This window comes from Micropterus dolomieu, linkage group LG17 (assembly GCF_021292245.1).
Source record: "Micropterus dolomieu isolate WLL.071019.BEF.003 ecotype Adirondacks linkage group LG17, ASM2129224v1, whole genome shotgun sequence".
In the NCBI taxonomy this organism is placed as follows: domain Eukaryota; kingdom Metazoa; phylum Chordata; class Actinopteri; order Centrarchiformes; family Centrarchidae; genus Micropterus; species Micropterus dolomieu.
Genome location: NC_060166.1, coordinates 32215446 through 32230658, shown reverse-complemented (window position 1 = coordinate 32230658; position 15213 = coordinate 32215446). Strand labels below are relative to the sequence as shown.

The following is a 15213-nucleotide window of genomic DNA, read 5'->3' as shown; positions in this document are numbered from 1 at the left end:
CAGCATATTAACATCTGGAAACAGCTAGCACCCCTGCCAGGCTGCTGTTAAGTGATTCAATACATTCAATAAAGTGCAATTTATTGTTTGCAAACAAATTATTGACCATTTTAAAGTAATGACGTAATACAGAGCATAGTAATTGTTTCACCGAACAGACTGGTAATGTCTTTAATCCTGCATTCTCCATCAAGTTGGCTGTAGAAGCAAACACTTGAACTACTGAATGCTTCTTCAAATGTCAATCAAAGGAACAGAAATCGGTTCTCTGGCATTAGCTAGGAGGAAGAGTGGGTTGCCCGTTAATTGGAAGGTCGGCGGTTCAATCCCCGGCTCCTCCAGGCTGCAGTATATGAATGTGTCTGAATGGTGAATGCAGATGTTGTGTAAAAGCGCTTTGAGTGGTCAAAAAGACTAGAAAGGAGATATACAGATAAGGAGTATTTACATTAGAAACATGTTATCCAAAGAAGAAAAGAGGAAGTTTAACTCCAGGTAGGTCAAAATCAAGAAAAGCCCAGAAAACAATAGATGACAAGTCATTCATGCTTCTTTCAAGCCTGGTACCTCAGTGTTGGACAAATTGAAGGAAAAATACCTCTGTGGCCAAAGATAAAAATCTAACAGTGGACAATGGTAAGGTATTTTAAATATAGATACATGCATTTGACACCTGACCTCTGCTTACTGCACTTCAATAGGATACATATGCAGATGCTGCTTGCATTTTTAATAGAATCCACCTGACTGTCCTATACTGGATAAATAATGCTGTAATAAAGTGAAATGGATTGAAGTAAATTTAACCTTTAACAAGCCTCTGTGTTAGGAGCATCATTTTGGTGTCTGATTTGAGACACAAAACTTAATGCTTTTGGAAATAATTGTATATTTGAATCCACTACATTACTTTAATGTTATCACAATAAAAACATTTCATATCACTCAATATCGATAATTATCACGATAAATGTCAGATCATTATTTCTTTCAAGTTTAAAGGCTGATTTTTGCCCCTGAATTAAAATTGAAGGGTCACATGGTTAATTGTGTGGTTAAACTACTCTTTATGATCAGAACGTGACAAACACTTTCTGCCAAACAGTGGATCACTTCACAAATCTGAGGTAGAACATTCAAAACAATTATGATAAAATCTTTTTTTCAAAAAATATGATTAGTAACTCTTTTTTCAGTCCCTTTGCCTCAACAAAATAAACCTCTTGATAGAAAAATTAAGCGGTAATCGTTATCGGTAATCTAATGAATTTAATCAAATATTTATTGACGATATATTGAACATTTGTTATTCAGGAAAACATATTGCGATAATTAGCACTATTGTTTTATTGCCCAGCCCTAATTCTTGTTACCTACCTAATTTGAACTATGTGGTGGTAATCATGGCTTCGGCAAATAAAGATGACAATTCCTCACCAGAGCATCCATGGCTATATCTGAAGTCCATGTTTAAGATTTTTGAAATGAATCAAGATTCATATCGTTTTGGATGTTTGCTCTGCTTACCTCAAACTTCATCAAAGCCTACAAAATGTGCCATCCAACCTGAGAAAGCACGCAGAGGCAAAGTAATTCCAGATAAACATTTTAAATAAAGTTGTCTGTGCATGTAGTAATTATGGTTTTTAGGCTATGGTTGATCAAATGCTTTTTTATGGATTGTAATGGATTTGCCTGCCAAGTGGTTTGGGACCGGGTCCTGTGTGAATGCACTGCTGACACATACATAGTTATCCAGCAAAAAAGTTGAGTAAACATTACTGATTAAAGACATTTTATAAATACATGTTTTAATCTTGTCAAATAAACACAGTACTATTACTGTCAATGATACAAAAATGGATTGAAATGGAAGAAAATGTACTTCTGAATACTTACATTTATTTACATTTTCCAAGTAAAAATTTGACTGAACAACTTTCACTTGTATTGGAGTATTATATTTGATTTGAGTATTATATACTGTATTCAACATTGTAAAAATACATACAGATATTCTAGACTAGTCCTTCTATATAAAATCCCTTTAAGGAAGGCCAAAACTACTAAATGCACTAGATTAGCTTGTAGTTATCAAACTAGTCAGTGATCTAATATAAGACAAGTTCACTGTATTTAGGTCTTTAATAAAAGTGATTACTTGTAGCATTTCATCATCGGTATATTGATAATTAGATGGAACTGCATTATGTGGTTAAAGCTGAGATGAGCTATGCACTGATATGTTTTATAGGTTAGGAAAAGGATGTAAGGAGCCAAATAGGTGTGTAATAATGAGGGAAAAAACCTTGATGATACTAGATCCTTTTTTATAAGAATGGAAACGAATGGAAAATATCTCCTAATCATAACAAAATACCTTGTTACTGCGAGAAAACCTGGTGATTTTTCTTTGTCAAGCCAAATGTAATATGCTTCTATAGTTCAGGGCTGTTGTGTGTTTTTTTTATTTATTTTAAATCCAAGCTAAAACACAAACATGACGGCCAACCAAAGAAATACAGATGACATACTGTAGCCGACAGCGTTTCAAATTGTGAGTACTGAGCAGGCATTCAGTGTTTTATTTATGAATCCTGACGTGTTTCAGTTACAAGACAAGGAAAGATGATGTACTTTTGTGCATGTGGCTGTATGGGTGTAGCTTGTGTGTGTGTGTGTGTGTGTGTGTGTGTGTGTGTGTGTGTGTGTGTGTGTGTGAGAGAGAGTTAGATAATTCTTTGCTTCGGGGGAATGTTTAGGAAAATGCCACTGTTTCCGACTTAAAGAGGAAATCAATCTCTAATAATGTAGCTAAAGTCACATCCTGTTACTCACCGACTACAGTAGACGAGTAAACGTGGTAGCAGGAACATGAGTGAACAACACACAGTATACTGTATTGGCACATAGTTATTTCTAGAGGGATACAATTGACCTCTGTCTGCTAGCTAGCTGCCTCTAATGAGTGAACATTAGCCTTAGCTTATGTGCTAGTAAACAAAGAGAGAGCTATTGTGGCAGGAAGCTGAGTTGACAGAAAGTAGATTTTTCATTGGCTCAACGACAATATGTCTTTACATACTCTCACATATACAAAATAAAGTGGAGATTAAAATGATTAGTGTCTAATTCAGTTTTTGAATTTAGATTTTTTTTCTTTAGTATGTAAAACCCATTTTATTACTTAAAAATGCTGATTTTCTTCCCCCCAGAATCTGCCCGGTCCATTTCTCAAGTGCAAATTAACCGCCTTACGTTCTCAGTTATTTATATTTACCCATATTCAAAGCTATACGAATACATTCACACTTGATTTTGTGGCTCTCAGCTCTAGTTGAAACTGTGCAAAAGTGTTGTGCATTATCTTTGGATTCAACAGCTACATCTCAGCACGGAGGCACTTTTGCAGTGGCAGCAGGATAAAATCTCTGCTCTAAGGATAATGAGATGGATCACATGCATGGCAGCACTTGCTAAGTTACATGGTTTTAACTATCTATCAGCAGGCTCATTTTCAAGCCACTTCAACCTCCTATAGCCAAGATAGGCTGTCAGCCCTTTGACTGGCTGCCTTGTTAAAATGTGGACGTTTCTGCTCTCATACAGAAGTTCTTTCCCCCGACATGAAAAATAAATTATCATTCTGAGGGTGCTATCAGCCGTCACTAAATCACTCATGGTTTCATAATCACTGTACCTTCCTGATGGCAATAAGCCACATTTATTTCACACATCAGTGCTATAAATAGACACGGTTTAGCATTACTGTTCCTCCTAAAGCTGTTGAAGGCAGGTTACTGTCACAAATGTCCATGTGTGCCAGCCTGGGTTGATTCGCTTTCAATCCAATCAATTCAAATTGTAAATAGAAACTGCCTCATTTGCTAATGGTCGAGAATTCATTCTGATATCTCCTGGTGCGTTATGACAACCTTTTCATGCCAAAGGCTTTTCAGTTTTTTTTTAATTTTGAAGAATATCCACTTTGCTGAATTGATTGCTGAATGAAGAAAGAATTGAATCCAGCTTTTGTGCTAGCATTCAAAGCAGCGGTTTAGCACAACACAAATTTGCAGAAATGTTCCAGGCCTGTCCTGTGTGATAAAATGCCTAATATAATTGACATCCTTCCTGGTCCTCTACACAAGGATTTACCATGCAAGAAAACAACCCCAGTGGTGCTTCGAGACTCCTGGTAGAATATAAAGACTCTCTTACCTTGGCGTCAGAACACCACAGGAATATGTAAGGGCAATTTAAAATCAGATACTCCCACAAACCACACCTCTAGACTGAATATCTAGAGAGCAAAGAGTTCTATCTACAAGGTCGAAAAAGTAATGTAAAAAAAAAAACTTCTGCAGTGTTGTCAACATAGACTACATCAGCAATTTTACAAAGTAATAATGAGGAAAAAAATCTCCTTCTGTCACACTCTGAAGAGGACACCCGAAGGTGACACAGCTGCTCTGCCTCTATGTTACTATCAGAGTCTCAATCCTTCAGTTCGGAAGCTTGATGATTCAGCATTAGGTTAACCAAATTACTTGTTTATGTAATTATATTGTCATCCGCTGTGTCACCTACGATATAATCATTAAACCCAACCCCTTGTTGAGTGAATGTTTCCAGAACGCTGCACCCCCAATCTGCTGTTTGTAAACAACAAATATCAATTATTGCAATAAGACGTTTTGTTTACTGTTATTTTTATGACAGATTGACATTTCTCTGCTTTTGACTGCAGGTAATCAAACACATACATGCAAGCAGACTTGATAAACATACAAGCAAAAATTGGGTGATGACAGAAAAAGAAATGGATTTATAGGAAATGTTGTTTTTCTTGGACTATGTAAATTAATGCAGAGTAAATGTACAAAATCCCTAGATTGGACATTTTGAAATGCTGACTGCATCGTGCCCCGGCGATTCCAGACTATTGCCTGAGGCGGGTGATTTCATTTCTTTATTTCAAAGGAATACATCATTAAAAGTGTTTGCAGAGAGACACATGCTTTCTGTTAGAGCCTATTAACATATATTTATATTTTATGATTTATTTGCCATTTATTTGCCAGCAGTTTATTAGCATACATTTATCAGGAATGAGTGACACAAAAGGCCACACCTGGTCTCGTACTGATGCAGAAAACACTTAAATAAGATGGCATTTCGAAATAGGAACAGAGTATGAAAATAAATTTCTAAGTCAGCCAGCATCATGCTCCAAAACCTACTAGGTGTCATGTAACAGATGGCACAGTGCTAATTAACTGTATACCTGGGGTTAGTATACATAGCAACCAGCCACTGCAGCCGGGTTTGCAGCGCGGCTCAAGCCATCTACTGCACGGATTTAAAATCTTTTGTACCTACTAATCATTTCGACCCAAAAAAATATGTGAAAATAGGGCCCAGGTTTACGAATACTGAAATAGCCCTTTAAGGACCACATACGGTACTTGTTTTGTGTAGGCCATTTTAGAAACAAATGGGATTCTGAAATTCCATGTAGACCACCATTTTGTTTGTTTGTCTGTACTGTAAATATTTTCATTCATTGTGTATGTTTTCAGATATGGGATCATAAAGATAACAATGCAGTTTTTATGAAGTAACATCATGGTGTCCACATAAAAGGACAGGTGAGTCATGTATCTCCTTTAGCTCCATCTCCTATAGCTGCATAACATCTTCAAAACAAATCTAATTTTAAAACAATAAGATAAAGTAGAAAAGGATTGGTGTGTCCCTTTAATCAGTCAGTGTAGAATATAAGAGAAAGGCATGATCTGACTTTTTAGAGGAGATTGTCTGCTGATTAATAAACATAATAAGGAAGACAGACAATGTCTGCACTACATAAATACACTTTAATGCTTTTAACAGCATGGCAGCAGACGGAATGTAATTTCACTGCTTGTGTTCTTGCAAATTTCAATGTAATATTCTGCACTGCCATCAATATTAACAATTATAAAAGCCATCAGATGTGCATCCAGATTCAATCAATAGCTCTTATACTAAGCTTTCAGGAAATGCACTGCAGGCAGGAGATATATTTTATTCTGTCATCTGAGTGGGATTATTATCTGTAGTTGGCGGTCACAAACTCAGCATATGAAAAACTTCTAGCAATAACAAAAAATTACTTTTTTCTCAGTTGGCCCAAACTTTTAAGCGGAAAACTTACCTCTAAAATTAACGTAGATCAAAATTACAATTTGCAAGGCTATAACTGCAATAACATCATCTGAAGTGTTATCTTCAAGAAACATAAGGCTATTTAGCTGTTTGAGAGAAAGTAAACCCAATGGGTAACTGAAGAATTCAAGTAAAATGTAACCATTTGATGGGGCAGATGATCTTCATCGATTATGCATCTCCATGTGTAACATACAATAAAATGCAACTTACAGTGCTATGCAAAAGTACATGTTACTGTGCGTAGCAAAGTCTGTGAAGTTAAACTGCTGAGCAAGATGGAAAAAGAAGACCCAAGTGCTGCAAGGAAAGGATTATATCTGGAGATCTTTAATTTCAGTCTTGGGCTTCAAAGGCCTGCAGAGAGAAAATGAGAGAGTTGGTGAGTGACCAGTGGGCTATCAGCAAATGGGTGGGCAGTGACACAGGGCTCATCACAGGGACCATTCTGGAGGTGCACACAAGACAAAATTACTCTGTCTGAATAAATTCTAGCTGTGGGCAGCAGCCAGGTCCATCACACATTTTAATATGGCTGAAACATCAGAAAAAGAGTCATGTAAGATAATTGTTTCTCATCTGTGGTAAAGCTTCGGAGAATCTGAAAGATGTGACACATTTAGGTGTAACATTTTTTTTGTTTCATAAAAGATCAGGAAAAACACATTCAGTTTGACGGAGAGATGGAAAGCGGGTTGTATCTGGGGTGCTCCAGAGCATCTTGTTTATTTTCGTATTATCACAGTGGGGGCACGAAATCAGCTCCAGATCAATCCTCTTTAATGCTTATGTGAGAGAAACATCTGGGTTTCAATTAGGTATTTAGCAATCCCGACAACAGGGGGTTACCTCAAAGAAGCGGTAGTGTCACTGGGCCTGCAATAATGATGTGGCTAATGTGCCTATCGAACAACACATGGATAGAGAGCTCAGCCTGCTGCAGTATCTTAAGATAGCTCTGCACAGTCTGTTTCTTCTGATAAGGTTCAATCTGATTCAAAGAGATCAAGCATGCCGCAGGAATATAAGTCGTATAACAGAAAATAAAACCCAGTCAACAGCCACAGATTAATAAATCCACACCCTCAATCAGAAAAACGTGATCCTGTCATGTTGTCATGTTCCTGTTTGAAAACCCCAAACAGTCTACCAGCCTATCTCTGATGCCTTTTTGCTTGCATGAGTTTGAATAATATCCTCTGAGCATACCAGGAGGTTATCAGCTTTCACCTCCTGGTAACAACCTGTCTTATAAAGTTGTTGTGAAAAAGTGTTGTTTTTTTCAGCAGAGGTAGCAACATTTGAGAATACGGAGATAGCTGAAATAAATAAATAAAAAAGGATCTGCCAGAGCTGATAAGACTTCAGGATGGTGAAATTGATTACGGCCTGTTTTCCTCAGCATGTGAATTTTGCTGATCTAACTAAAATCTACGGAACAATACAGCAGAAAGGAATGGATTTTGACTTATAACATCCTGTATCTGTGATAGTCAAATAGCTTAGTTCAAGGGCCACTTTGGGACGTGATAAGAGCTCTGGGCCAGTTGACAAAACTCAGTTATCCCTGCAAGCACTTCAACATTTACTCGAAATATTTATCTTTGCAGTAGAAAATGATAAAATGAAATGGAATATGATTACACGTTGTAACTCAAGTTCTATGATCACAAGAGGAGCCCACTAAAGGGCAGTACAAATTTAGAGTAGGACCAGGGAGAGTGGTGGTGGTAACTGATCCAACACGGTATTTCTTTCCTTGCATGTGTCTGACGTGTATGGAGAGGAGAAGAGAGGCATGTGTCCCCCTGCTGCTCCCTGCACATCCCCTAAGGCTTCTAACCTCCTAGGAGGAGCATACAAGCTGGTGATGATCGGACACAGATTCGTCAGTCCCGAGGCTGATGAGATCTGGCAGTCAAATATTCTGCTCGAGTTCTTTTGCTATATAACTGTGTCTTCTGATAGAAGGTGAACATATTGTCCTTGGAATAAAGAAGCATCCTGTCATCCTTTTAAAATAAGATCATATGTATGGGAATACATCTGACATGATTTACCAAATAAAAGTGAATTTCACTTTTGAAAACATCATTTCAGTGCAGACAACTGTCAGCCTTTGAAAGTGGCCGAATTAATGGCCTTGAAATGTAATGTATTGTCTGTAAATTACCTTGCAGTGCTGCATGCAAATGACCACAAAGCAAGCTCCCTTAACTAAGTAACTCGTAAAATACATATAAACTCATACAGTAACACAGCCAAATAACCAGTCCCACATGGCTACCAGACGCAGACAGTCTGAGGCTCTTTTTGGTGATAAGCAGACCTCACAATATTTTTACTGTCCCTGTGGAAGTAGGAAGAAGCCATCACAAACACACAGGATCTCTAACATAATTTCATCCAGGTACTGTGTTGCCTTCGCAAGTCACTCACTCACATGGCCTTTCCAACCAGATACCACTGTAAAAGAGCATGTGCGATGTTAAAGCAACATTTTTAAAGATTTGGTGCCATTTCAGAGTGTAATTCACCGCTGTCGTAAATAAGGACAGCTGTACATGGCTTTGTTAGGATTACAGTACTTATGATACTTATAAACGTGTATTTTAATCTTTTCAATGTTTTCATGCTTTTATCTTGTATTGTTTTGTATTATTGTCTCTTGGGTATTATTGTCTTTACACTTGTTAAAGCACTTTGTAACTTGTTTTTGAAAAGTTCTCTACAAATAAAGATTATTATTATATTATTATTATTATTATTATGATCAACAACTTTGATCAACAAGTGTGACACAATACATAGCAAGCCAGATAATATTACTTACTAGCCCAACAGAAAGAATGCCAGCTCGGCATCTGTCTTGCAGCCCTTTACTTCGAGAAGTTCTTTTCAATGTCTGGGAGCCTCCCTCATGCTTGGTTTCTCTGTTTTCCTAGCTTCCTCCTGTCAATATCCTCTTCCGTCCGTCATTGGCAAACATTGTGTCCACAGAGGCTGCTGAGCCCAGTGATGCTACCCTCTTTCCACCAGCTGTTTTATTTATTTTATGGTAGAAAGTTACATAATGTTGCTTGAAACTTGGGTGGCAAGCTAGCCAACAAAACTCGACAGCAACCGACGCAAAAGTAGGCCTAGCGGCTCCTCCACACAGACATACATGCTGTCATATCGAGGACGGCGCACTAGCAAGCGCTAACTTGAAGTGAAACCACATCAGCAGATGCAGGACGCCAGTCCAGCTCGTTGTAGATTTCGTGGCTGTGGTGGTCAGTCAGATTATCTGTTAAAAAAATTCAAAACATGCGTTTAGTCAGGCTTTGTAAACAAGGAGGGACACTGCCCACGTGAGAGTAGCGTCATCAGACTCACTTATATCCTGTGTCAAGCAGCATATGGAGGCTATCACGCAATAACGTGTTTGATATGGGACAATTCACAATACATGTACTGCAACAATGCATTTGTTCTGAATTGTCCCCCTATTAAATAGGATTATAATTGTTTTAACATCCTACTGTTGTAGTAGCCTACATTTATTGTGATCTGTCCCCATACATAATTGCACATGCATTTGAATATATAGTATTTTCATGATACAATTTGTAATATTTTATTATGGAATTGTTGAAATTTGATTCACCACCACATGATTACACACTTTGATGACAAAAGGTGCTTAAAGTGTAAAACACAGAATTCAGCGAAATTTTAACAGAAAACACGGAATCTGGCAAAAAAATTTGATCTATTTCATAGGGCCCTATCCATAGTTTCATCTCCCCGTAACTGTAGCTCCTTCTGGAGGTAACTTTAGCAATAAAAATGTCGAGGAGGAACGAAGATGGTGACGAACATTAACAGGCAAAAACGAGTGTGTCGCTTCGATGACGACACCATCTATCCGTAACATGGCCGCTCCGCAACACTGGTAGTTTCGGGGGGGCGACAAACACCCCCTGAAAAAAATCCTAGGGGAAACACTGCATCTTATTTAGCGGTAATTTAAATGTGACCATTTCATATAAAAAGATTGTTATTTTACTTAAAAGGTGTTAAAAACAACAACCTACCTGGTTTTATTAGAGTCAATGTGTTTTTATAAGAATTATATTCAAATAAAAATGTTCCTTATTTTTCTCTTGCACGTTTCCCCCGACGTCTTCTTTGTTCGCTTTGCAGCCTCTGCAATGATATCCATACTGAGCTAGCTCCTTCTAAAGAACTTACATTGTACATTCTATACAGTACTCTGTGATTCTTCTGATAGCTTGCTTGTGGAAAAGTGACGTTGGTGTGTGACATGGTGTTGTAAAGCATTACGCCATTGTAGTGCTAGATTTCATGGCCAGGATTCCAGTTACATTTTGGCCCGGACTGACAATGACAGAGACGCCATCCAAAGGATTTTGAAGCTGTGATTTTTTAAGATAAATACTACATAATATTGTTTGGTGTTTAATACTATTTGTTAACAACATTTTAATTGTATTATTTATGTGCATAACTTAACAGGAACTGAAATGCACCTGTTTTAAGAGTATACCAAACATGAATACAAAGGTAACATTTAAGATTCATATAAACCTGTCTGCCTGGCAATTTATTATTTATTTTTTCCTGTTTAAAGAAAGTATAAACATCACAGTCACTTCTAAGAAGTGTGTTGGGAGTATATCAATATTGTATTGAGTACTGACACCCTCAAAATTGAGGTAAAACTTTTCCAAGGTAACTTGGTCACTACGGTTGAGTATGTGCTGTGACTGCCATACCAACAAGCCTGGCTCTTTGGCGTTGCGGTTGCGGTGCGTGTCTGGTACCCTGTAGACCCGGGTTCAAATCTGGGTGGGGTGACTGCCTTTCCATCACAGTAATATATTGACTCACAGCATATACAGCTTAGTATATAGTCCAATGTAAAAAAAATATATATATATTTCAGTTGTTTAATTATAAAATGTAACTGATAATTACTTTCATTCATTCTCTTGAAATGTCTATAAAGACATGTCTGACTAAATTATATTTAAAGCTTATTAAAGCAGCAAATCCTCATATTTGAGAAGCTTGAACTAGTGAATGTTTTGCAGTTTTGCTTGATGAATGAAATCACTGACAATTAATTGCTTGTCTTTCAATAAGGATGTTCCATTTATTGTTTCACAATACCACATGTTTATGTTCTTTATAAGAACTCCTCTGATATATTTAAATTTGCGAATGGAAATATGAGCAAACCAAACCTTCTGAAAGGTGTGTAATTCTGTTTGCTATATCTTTGCAAATGTGCTGTTCAGTTCACTACATGGATGCTTTGATGGGTACATTGTGTGTGTGTTTGTGTGTGTTTGTGTGTGTGTGTGTGTGTGTGTGTGTGTGTGTGTGTGTGTGTGTGTGTGTGTGTGTGTGTGCGTGAGATGCTGTTTGAAGGAGAAGGAACCTGAGGAATCGAGGATGGTGATGAGCTGCTGTCTGAGGAAAGCCAGGTTTGGGATGGGTAGGCTACACTATCTGTTTGGCCGCCAACAGAGGGCTGTGCTTGTGGTGTGATAACACGGGACCCACACATACAACAGGCTTGGTCTCCTAGAAAAGTTCTTTAATCAGCCTGATGCGCTTAGTGAGCAAAGACTGTGGGAATTGAAGTGAAGAAACTCAGGTCAGATAATGAGACTTACATCTGTAACATAGAGAATGTGATTTCCTTGAATCCAGCAGGGGAAAAAAAAAAGCTCATTATCCTTATCACTTGTCAGAGAGGCAAGATATCGATATTATGCATATTTTGTGGGGCTCTTGTCGGAAATTAGCTAAATCCTTCTGTTTTTTTACAGTTTGCATTTTATGTGACCATTTCCATATTTCACGCTTTCAAATGCATGAGGCCACTATTTCAATTTGCCTTCTGACTTTATCAATGTACTTTATTTTTGCACCCTTTTTATTCCTTTCTGAGACAGCTGACAGTTAATTGAACAGATGGATGATAATCGCGTCTGTCGCAAACTCTCCCAGGAGACGGTCCTCTCCCTCTGGTTGGGAACAGCCCAGTTTTTTATATCCTCCCATGCAACAGACAAAATAAAATGTGATGGGTGTGGGGGGGGATTTGGAAAACACTTTATCAAGCCACTAAGCAAAAGACAATGCAACATTCAGTAATTATGGCTGACATTGATTAGCACTTAGACTTATCATTGCATCATTCAAGTGCAATTTCTACATTTTCTCTGAAACCTTTTCTTATCTGAGAAAGATGTTTTCCATGTATTGAACTCTGTCACAAACACCTCTGTATATTTTGTATTTTATTCATGTAATCAAAGAGGTAGTTGTCTTTATGGAAATTGCCTTTCCACAGAGGTCAGAGTGTTGTTCCAGCTACAGAACAGTATTCCTGGAGGTGTTGCATTGTCTTGCTGAAGGGCACTTCAGTAGCTTGCATGCTTGCTGTCACAGAGGCTTGAACCTATTTCTGGGATAGTTTCCTATGGCAATTTGCTAAGTGGCAATGTCATGATCACTGGAGTCATAGCATCAATGCCTGCTGTAAACAAAATGCAAATAAATCGTATGTGGCTGCAATCAGGGAATGAGACTCCTATTGATGTAAGAATGAAAAGCATAAACAGAGGGTCAATCAGTAACATAATACCACTTCAAATATCAAGATTTAAACCTCCTTGTTTTATGGTGATTCCAGCAGTTGGCCAGTAAAAACTTTCCGCAAGAGTGGGATTTAAAATTGTAGATGGCACATTTTTAAACAAATTTCGTTATTGGGACACTATTAATGTAATGTTACAAACAGGGTCACGGCTCTAATGTCTGGTACTGATATCAGCTTAACAACAGCTCACAATACTGCATAAACCTGACAGCATCAAAGGTTAGACATTTATAATACACATCTCTAATTGTGTGTCTCACTTTATTATGATTAAAGTCCCTTTTTGTTAAATAAACCAAAGGAAATAATTTCAATCAAAAGCACCAAGGAGCTGGCTGTCACCAAGGGTTCAAGCCAGACAGGTTGAGAAGTGCATGTGTATGGCTGTGCTATATTTGTATTCAAAATGAATGCATTACATCCCACAAGCTGTGCTAATCCAGTAGTGCATGCATACAAACACAAACTGCAGTGCTTAAAGAGGTGTTATTATGCTAATTTTCAGGTTCAAAATCTTAATTAGGGGTTGTACCAGAACAGGTTTACATGGTTTAATTTTCAAAAAACATCATATTTTTCTCATACTGCACATTGCTGCAGCTCCTCTTTTCACCCTATGTGTTGTACGCTTCGCTCTTGAGCTACAGAGTGATGCATCTTACTTGTACAAAATCTTTGTTGGTAGTTGCACATGCACAGTTCCCAGGTAAGGACTACTAGCCAATCAGAAGCAGAGAAGGGCGGGTCGTAATAAACAAGGTAGTGTGATCCAAATCAAAGCCGCTTCAGACTGCGAACGCAACATAGCAGATAGTATAAGTTACTCACAAGTCCACAACCACACAACATCATTGTTCCACATCTTACAATTAGGACTAAACGCTGAACTGTTGCCGGTGTTCTGACGATCTATGCTACCTTGCCAAAAAATGCTACCATAGCGCAAATCGATAGACTCGACTCTACACAGCTCTGCTCTGTTTTCCATTGCAGATAGTACCCAGAGATAGTATGTTGCTTGTCGTCATAGCAACGCCACACACAACTGCCGCGACGTAATGTTCAATGCGACACACACACCAGCGATCCACACAGCTCTTAAAATATATACAGTCTACGGTCCGGAGAATACAGCGGTATGAAAACCTTCCAGCTGTGTTTTCCTCTGCTGGCTGGCCTCACATGCTCCTCCCGCGGGTTGTCTCAGGCTTCCCCCGCAGCCACTTGCGGAGCTCCTCAACTCCAGAAATATTCATCACATTTTTGTTCCGCCATCACTTCTCGTAAAACTGTCAATATTCGAAATCTACACAGCTGATTTCTCACCTCAAAACTTCTCAGAAGTGGATTTAGTGATGAAATTCCATACGAAAACTTTAAAATATAAAACTTTCTGTTGCTGGCCTCTGTCTGGCGCACGCAATGATGATGCAGTGAATAGTGAATATTCTCTCTTACCAATCAGCAGTCTGTCGTGTTTTCACATTACATTTTAGTATCCCTCAGCTTGCTTGGAACCTCGATGGAGGTGAGGTGATACGAAAAAAAGTACCTGGAAGCAGGTACAACATTTCTACGATGGAAAACCAAACAAAGGCGAGTCGAGCCAAAGGGCCTCCGCTCAGACTAGCTTGGTTTGAGGGCGTGCCTGACCCGCTAGCCGCTTGGCAAGCTTTATGACGCATTTTCATTGTGACGTCACAAGTAAAGGAAGTGAAGGGCTGGACTACAAACGAGCTGTTTTCAAGCGGTTCAGAGCAGAGTTTTCTGTGGGAGAGGGGAACTCCCTTTGGGCTGGACTTTGGGCTTTTTCACTTTGCAAACCTGTTACATGCACAAAAAAGATATAGAACTCCATAAAGGAGAGGGAAACTGAACTGAACCAAATAATCCTTAGAGAAAATGGTCAAAGCATTCAAAGCAAAATCAAAGCATTTGTTGTGTGTAATATCAATTTTCATCTGCTTACAAAATAAAATAAAAATATTATAATGAAACCTTCAAAGAAAGCTAGAAACAAAGTGCTTAGTTTCTGCTTTAGCTGGAGTTTTGTTTGCCAGTAAAAACACAATTCTTTTTCCAACACAGTCAACACCTAAGGCTCCACACAATGCAAATGCAGCTTAAAATCAATGATGCATGTGTAATGAATTTCCTACATTTGAAATGACTGACTGAGCAATGAGCACTATGTGCATCTGGTGTGAGCAAGGAAGTGCATTTAAGTTCATTTGAGCCACACTGGTCGTTTATTGTATTTATGTAAAAAAGAATAATAAAATTATTACCGACACGTCAGAATTACAGGGGAGATGAAACGATGA

The 15213-nt window shown here is 38.2% G+C and overlaps 1 protein-coding gene across 1 annotated transcript in view; it reads left to right on the top strand.

Annotated features, from left to right (window-relative positions):
- Positions 1-5629: 5629 nt before the first annotated feature.
- ttc36 (tetratricopeptide repeat domain 36) overlaps positions 5630-15213 on the top strand; it is a 68445-nt gene continuing 58861 nt past the window's right edge. Inside the window, exon 1 of the mRNA XM_046073267.1 lies at positions 5630-5651. The gene's annotated coding sequence lies outside the window, so the exon portion shown is untranslated. The remainder of the gene's footprint in view (positions 5652-15213) is intronic.